A 7,313-nucleotide genomic window follows, 5' to 3' on the forward strand; every position below is an offset into this window, starting at 1 on the left:
TTTCTTTTAAAGGATTAAACTATGCATGATGAGAAAAATCAGGACTTTCCTACATTCCTACATGTATTTTATAGTTAGCATTAGTCTTTTTAAATTTTATTGTTTATTTATTTATTTTTGGCTGTCCTGGGGCTTCGTGGCTGCGCGCAGGCTTTCTCTAGATGCGGCAAGTGGAGCTACTCTCCAGCCGCGGTGCATGGGCTTCTCACTGTGGGGGCTTCTCTTGTTACAGAGCCTGGGCTCTAGGCACTTGGGCTTCAGCAGCACAACTACTGGCTCAGTAGTTGTGGTGCACGGGCTGAGTTGCCCTGTGGAATGAGGAATCTTCCCAGACCAGGGACTGAACCGGTGCTCCGCGCATTGGCAGGGGAACTCTTGACCACTGGACCACTAGGAAAGTCCTGTATTTTCAGTGGAAAAACATTGCAGTATTTTTGATGCATTGGACCTATAAAACCCTTCATCTATTCCTAGCTCTCCTTTATTCTATTCTAAGAATGCTGTCCTTTATTCTGTTTCTTGTACAAGGAGTCCCTGCTGTTTAGAACCCTATGTTTTACCTGCCCAACCTGCCCAACCCTATGCTTTACCTAACTCCTAAGCAACCTTCAGGATTTATCCTAAAAATCACTTCCTCCAGGAAGACTCCTCCAACTGAGCAAAGTGTTCACAGTGCTTATCTGATTATAATTTTTATCACCCTGGAATATTAATATTTGTCTATCTACCACATTAAAAGTTTAGGTTACTTAAAGGCAAAAGCTTTTTCCATTCAAAGTTTTATTCTTAGTATCCAACATATAATAGGTAGTACTTTTTTTTTTTTTTCCCCAAACAAAGGTTTATTAGCTTGGTGCAGCAAGGAGGTGTACATATAATGGAGAGTACAGCATTTTAAAAGATGGAAGTTAGGGAAGATACCTGTAGAGTTTGCAGGACTGGAGTTAGTCACTGGATGGCCTTGGCAGAGATTGGTCAGAATTTGTAAACTAGGAAGTTGTTGGAACAATCAGTGGTCTAATCTTCAGAAGACATGACTGTGTGGAGTTACTGCTCAGATCATCAGCTTCTCATAGCAAAATTCAGGCTTAATCTAAGGAAAGTGGGGGAAACCACTAACTAGGCCAGCCAGGTATGACTTAAATCAAATCCCCAATGGATATGCAGTGGAGGTGACAAATGGATTCAAGGGATTAGATCTAGTAAACAGTGTACCTGAAGAACTATAGATGGAGATCCATGATATTATACAGAAGGCAGCGAACAAAAGCATCCCACAGAAGAAGAAAAGCACGAAGGCAGAGCGGTTATCTGAGGAGGCTTTACAAATAGCTGAAGAAAGAAAAGAAGCGAAAAGCAAGGGAGAAAGGGAAAGGTACATCCAGCTAAACACAGAGTTCCAAAGAATAGCAAGGAGAGGCAAGAAAGTCTTCAATGAAGAGCGCATAAAAATCGAGGAAGGCAACAGAAAGGGAAAGACTAGAGATCTCTTTAGGAAAATTGGGGATGCCAAGGGAACATTTAACCCAAAGACAGGCACAATAAAGGACAGAAATGATAGAGACCTAGTAGATTTCAGAAGAGATCAAGAAGAGATGGAAAGAACACATGGAAGAACTATACAAAAAAGATCTTAATGAACCTGGTAACTGTGATGGTGTGGACAGTCACCCGGAGCCAGACATTCTGGAGTGTGAAATCAAGTGGGCCTTACGAAGCACTGCTGTCAAAGTGGATGCGATGGAATACCAGTAATGTTATTCAAAACCCTAAAGGATGATGCTATCAAATTGTTGCACTCAATATGTCAGCAAATCTGGAAGACCCAGCAGTGGCTGCAAGACTGGAAAAGGTCAATCCTCATCCCAATTCCCAAGACAATTGCTCTCATCTCCTATGTTGGTAAGGTCATGCTTAAAATCTTGCATGGTAGCCTTCAGCATTACGTGAACCAAGAATTTCCAGACATCAAGCTGGGTTTAGAAAAGGCAGAGGAACCAGGGATCAAATTGCCAACATTTGCTGGATCATAGAGAAACAAGGAAATTCCAGAAAAACATCTACCTCTGTTTCATCGACTATGTTAAGCCTTTGACTGTGTGGATCATAACTGTGGAAAGTTCTTAAAGAGATGGGAATACCAGACTATCTTATCTCTCTCCTGAGAAACCTGTATGCTGGTCAAGGAGCAACCATCAGAACCCTGTATGGAGCAACTGATTGGTTCAGTGTTGAGAAAGGAGTATGACAGGGCTGTCTGCTGTCACCCTGTTTGTTTAACCTATTTGCTGAGCACATCATGAGAAATGCCATGCTGGAGGAGTTACAATCTGGAAGTAAAATAGGCTGGAGAAACATCAACAACCTCAGATATGCAGATGATACCACTCTAGTGGAAGACAGTGAAGAGGAACTAAAGAGCCTCTTGATGAGGGTGAAGGAGGAGAGTGAAAGAGCTGGCTTAAAACTAAAAAAACTAAGATCATGGCATCCAGTCCCATTACTTCATGGCAAATAGAAGGGTAAAACATGGAAGTAGTGACAGATTTCCCCTGCTTGGGCTCTAAAGTCACTGCGGATGGTAACTTTAGTCATGAAATCAGAAGACAATTGCTTCTTGGCAGGAAAACTATGACAAACCTACACATTGTGTTGAAAAGCAGAGACATTACTCTGCCTACAAAGGTCTGTATAAGGCTATGGTCTTCCCAGTGGTCACATACAATTGTGAGAGCTGGACCATAAAGAAGGCAGAACACGAAAAAATTGATGCCTTCGAACTGTGGTGCTGGAGAACACTCCTGAGAGTCCCTTGGACAGCAAAGAGATCGAACTAGTCAATTGTAAAGGAAATAAACCCTAAATATTTACTGGAAGGACTGATGCTGAAGCTGAACCTCCAGTATTTTGGTCACCAAATGTGAACAGCCAATTCATTGGATAAGTCCCTGATTCTGGGAAAGATTGAGGGCAGAAGGAGAAGAGGGCATCAGAAGATGAGATGGCTGGATGGCATCTCTGATGCAATGGACATGAACTTGGGCAAACTTTGGGAGATGGTGAGGGACAGGGAGGCCTGGCATGCTGCAGTCCATGGGGTTGCAAAGAGTCGGACACAACCGGGCAACTGAACGACAACAACTGCTGGGTTAGTTTGTCTGTTGCCTTATTTAGAACACAATGAAGTGCTGTGAAGAGTCTGAACTTAAGTGTGTCTTGATTATCATGGTTTTGTACACTTTTTCTATTTTGTGACTCATGATACAGTTTTGCAAGTTGTGGTTTCTGTTTCAACTTTCAGTCCCTACCCCCTCACATCCTAGTTGCCAGCTGAGCTGATTTTTCCTTAATCAGAAGAACAGTGATAAAATTCCTGTACTCAAGAAGTTCCCAGTTTAGGTTATTACAATATAATCTGATATATGTCATAATAGAGATATGAGTAAGTTGTTACAGAGTTCAGAAGAAAAGACTAACTTTTTTAAACTACCATTTTGTTGAAATCCTACCATATGCAGAGCTCCATTTATAATTATGTACAAGGCAAGTTACATACATTATTATTAATCCTCAGCAACCCTGTGAAATCGGTGCTGTTTTTCTTATTCTTATTTTAAAGTTAGGAAATTGAGATACAAAAAGATTAAATAACCCACTGAAGGTCACCTACCTTAGAAATGATATGTCAAGGACTTTATTAAACATTTGGTAGGCACTGTCCTAGGCACTTTATCCCATCTCCAAAGCAGACTTTTGAAATAACCACTGCTCTTTATCTAACTGTCGAGGGAACCAAGACCTGTGGATGTAAAGTAATTCATCTAGGATGAGAGAGCACCTGACCACATTGTAGAGACAGAATTCAGACCCAAGCAGCCTGGCTTCATGGTCCATGCACATGACCACTTTGTCCGTTGCTTCTCTTGAGCCCTGTCATTGGGCTCTTACATCTTTGTTCTTAACCACTGTACTATTGTACATTCGTTGGCAGAGGAGAAGTCTTACAGAAGGGCTGAGTGTGGGCCAGTGAGGCAAATAAGTAGGATATTTCCAAAGGGGTCAGAGAGATGAGGCTGTGCCATTTTATTTGGAGGAGGGACCTGTACAAAGCCCCAGGGGCAGGAAAGGTTCTGCTTACTTGGGGAACAGTATTTGAAGAACTCTGAATGCATAGGATGGGGAATGGTGGCACCTGGTAGAGATTTGTGTATTGGGACCAGACAGGGACTTCACAGTCGCCTCTCACACTTGACTGAAAGGATGTGCTTCTTCTCAATGCCAGTGTTGGCTCTGAATAACTGTTCTGATCATAATGCCTCCCCAAAGGAAAGAGATTTGTTATCATCAAAGGTACTCATGCTAGAGACAACTCCAAGAGAATGTCCAGAAGTGGGCTAAGCAGAGAGACATTTAGGGGAAAAGTGCTGCTTAGAGATATTCTTATGTCACCACTTTCAATCCGTCCAGACTCCTGAAGAGTAGCTTTTATTTATGGAGTTCTAGGAGCTGACATGCATTTGCTCTTTACATCAACCCATAAAGTAGGTATTTTTCATGTCCCAACTGTATAGATGAGAGAACTGAGGCTCAGAGGACTCAAGGAATTTGGGCAAGTGGTAGAGTCAAGATTTCAACCTAGTATGTCTGATTCTAGAGCCTGTTCTGCCATATAGCCTCAAGAATCTGTGTCCTTTTAGCTTGTGAGTGTGAATGTTCCAAACACAGCAGGCAGGTAAATGCCTTGGAGAGCTAGCAGTCAGGAGAGGGAAAAGCAGTGGTGAGACCAAGATGGGGGACTTAGAACTTCATCTACATCCATTCTGTATCAGACCCACCCCTCTCTGCATACATCACTGGGATTTATTAGTTTCCTAAAGAATCTGCCTGCAATGCAGAAGTCCTAGGTTCAACTCTGGGATCAGGAAGGTCCCCCAGAGAAGGGAATGGCAACCCACTCCAGTTTTCTTGCCTGGAGAATTTCATGGACAGAGGAGCCTGGGAAGTCCATGGGTTTGCAAAGAGTTACTGCTTGGATAGCAAGAAATAATCCAAAAAACTAAGGCATAAAATTATGATCCCCCTTGGGCAATGGAGCTCCCCTCAGGTTTTCTGGGACATGGGCTCATTAGACAATTAACGGACGTGTTTATGTTGACCCTTCTGTTACCAACCTAGTGATTTTCTTACTTAACTAATGACTGGTAGCCTCATTAGGAGCTGTAGGCACAGAAGAATCTCTGACTCTGGACAAGTGATGATCTTTGTGAATTTGGGGGTATGGCAGTTCACAGTTTGTTCACACTTTCCACATTCATGCACTTTCACAGTTTCCTTCCACAGTGATTTTGGACTTAGCTGTGTGATTTGCTTTGACTGCTGCTGCTAAGTCGCTTCAGTCATTTCTGACTCTGTGCGACCCCAGAGACGGCAGCTCACCAGGCTCCCCCGTCCCTGGGATTCTCCAAGCAAGAACACTGGAGTGGGTTGCCATCTCCTTCTCCAATGCATGAAAGTGAAAAGTGAAAGTGAAGTCGCTCAGTTGTGTCTGAGCATGTCTTGAGTCGTGTCGCTCTTCGAGACCCCATGGACTGCAGCCTACCAGGCTCCTCCGTCCACAGGATTTTCCAGGCAAGAGTACTGGAGTGGGGTGCCATTGCCTTCTCCATTGCTTTGACTAAATGAGACTAAAGTAAATATGCCGAGATAAATGTGATACAAGTCAACAACTTGAAAAGTGTTGCACATCCTTTTGAACCCTGAGAACCCTGAGGCCACCATGTGAAGAAGTCCCAAGTAGATCCAGCCTGCCAACCACCAAATGTGTGAAAAAGATCAAACTAAACCACTCAGCTTCTGCCCAGTCAGCCCAACTGTAACGTCCCAGCAACTCACAGAATGATGAGAAATAATAAATGACTTAAGCCACTAATTTGAAGTGGTTAGTTATAGAGTGAACACTAATTGATACAAAGCCCAGCCAACACACAACTGAGGCTTGTAGTTTCTAAAACACATATTTTTCTTATGACACAGCTCTAACTTTCATTCTATCATTCATTCAACCGATATTCATAGTTGATTTACTTGTAAAAGGAGATTCATGTTTGAATGAAATTAAGCTAACTTCTGCCATCAAATGCTGAACAGCAAACCTCTTAGGAACCAGCACATCTCTAGGAATTTACTTGTAAAAGGAGATTCATGTTTGAATGAAATTAAGCTAACTTATGCCATCAAATGCTGAACAGCAAACCTCTTAGGCAAACCTCTTAGGAACCAGCACATCTCTAGGAATCAGAGCTGCCAATATATGTTCCTTCATGGACATATTCTATAGAATGCTCGTGCATCCCAAAGACACAACAGCAAGCACCTACTTTCGGTATATGTTCAAGAAGCAAATGATCAGGATAGAGAAGCTAAATGATTGAGCTTGAGTCTATGCCTCTCTCTTCCCCAAGGAAGAGGGATTTACTACCAATGTAAACTAGAGAACAGGGCACATCATCACACATAGCACTTCAACAGGAATCAAATTCTGATTCTTTTTCTATAATAATGACCTTGTTTGCAAGTGATTTTCCAGAAGATGGATATTAACTTAATTTGGGAATTGTGTATCCAAAAGGCAAATTCAAATCACAAATAAAACACACAAGAACCTAAATAGCCCAAACAAGACCAGTGGAAATTATCTTTGGGGAAGACTTACTGGGAGTCAAAGAAGCAATGATGATCTATGAGAGCTGCTTAGCTGAGAGGTTCTGATAAGGGTCTGTCATGAAGTTTCAGGAAAGATGACTGCTGGGGCCACAATCTTTGAAGCCTTGCCTGGGGCTAGAGAATCTTCTTCCAAAATAGCTGTTCGCAGGAGTCCTCAGTTCCATACCACGTGGCGCTCTTCATGTGGATGTTTGTGACCTCATGACATTGCAGCTGACATCCCCCAAAGCAAGGAAGCCAAGAGAGCAAGTAGGAGGACACTACATCTTTTATGAATTAGCCTTGGAAGTCTAATACCTTCACTTCCACCATATTTTACTCATTAGAGTCAAATACAGCCCACATTCAAGAGAGAAGGAATTAGGATTCACCCACCCTGGTGGCTCAGCTGGTAAAGAATCCGCCTGCAATGAGGGAGACCTGGGTTCGATCCCTGGATTGGGAAGATCCCCTGGAGAGGGGAACAGCTACCCACTCCAGTATTCTGGCCTGGAGAATTCCATGGACTGTATAGTCTATGGGGTCACAAAGAGTTGCACACAACTGAGCGATTTCACTGTAGAAATAAGATGTATGAAAGAATCTGTGGA

The 7,313-nt window shown here is 42.7% G+C and overlaps 1 protein-coding gene across 1 annotated transcript in view; it reads right to left on the minus strand.

The window, feature by feature from the left end:
• Positions 1 to 6,836, minus strand: part of RBM26 (RNA binding motif protein 26) — a 99,041-nt gene extending 92,205 nt beyond the window's left edge. Inside the window, exon 1 of the mRNA XM_086330147.1 lies at positions 6,713 to 6,836. The gene's annotated coding sequence lies outside the window, so the exon portion shown is untranslated. The remainder of the gene's footprint in view (positions 1 to 6,712) is intronic.
• Between the last annotated feature and the right edge of the window lie 477 nt (positions 6,837 to 7,313).

This window comes from Bos grunniens, chromosome 12 (genome assembly GCF_055505025.1).
Source record: "Bos grunniens cultivar Pamir isolate PY7600 chromosome 12, Bosgru_T2T1.0, whole genome shotgun sequence".
Classification (NCBI taxonomy): Eukaryota; Metazoa; Chordata; class Mammalia; order Artiodactyla; family Bovidae; genus Bos; species Bos grunniens.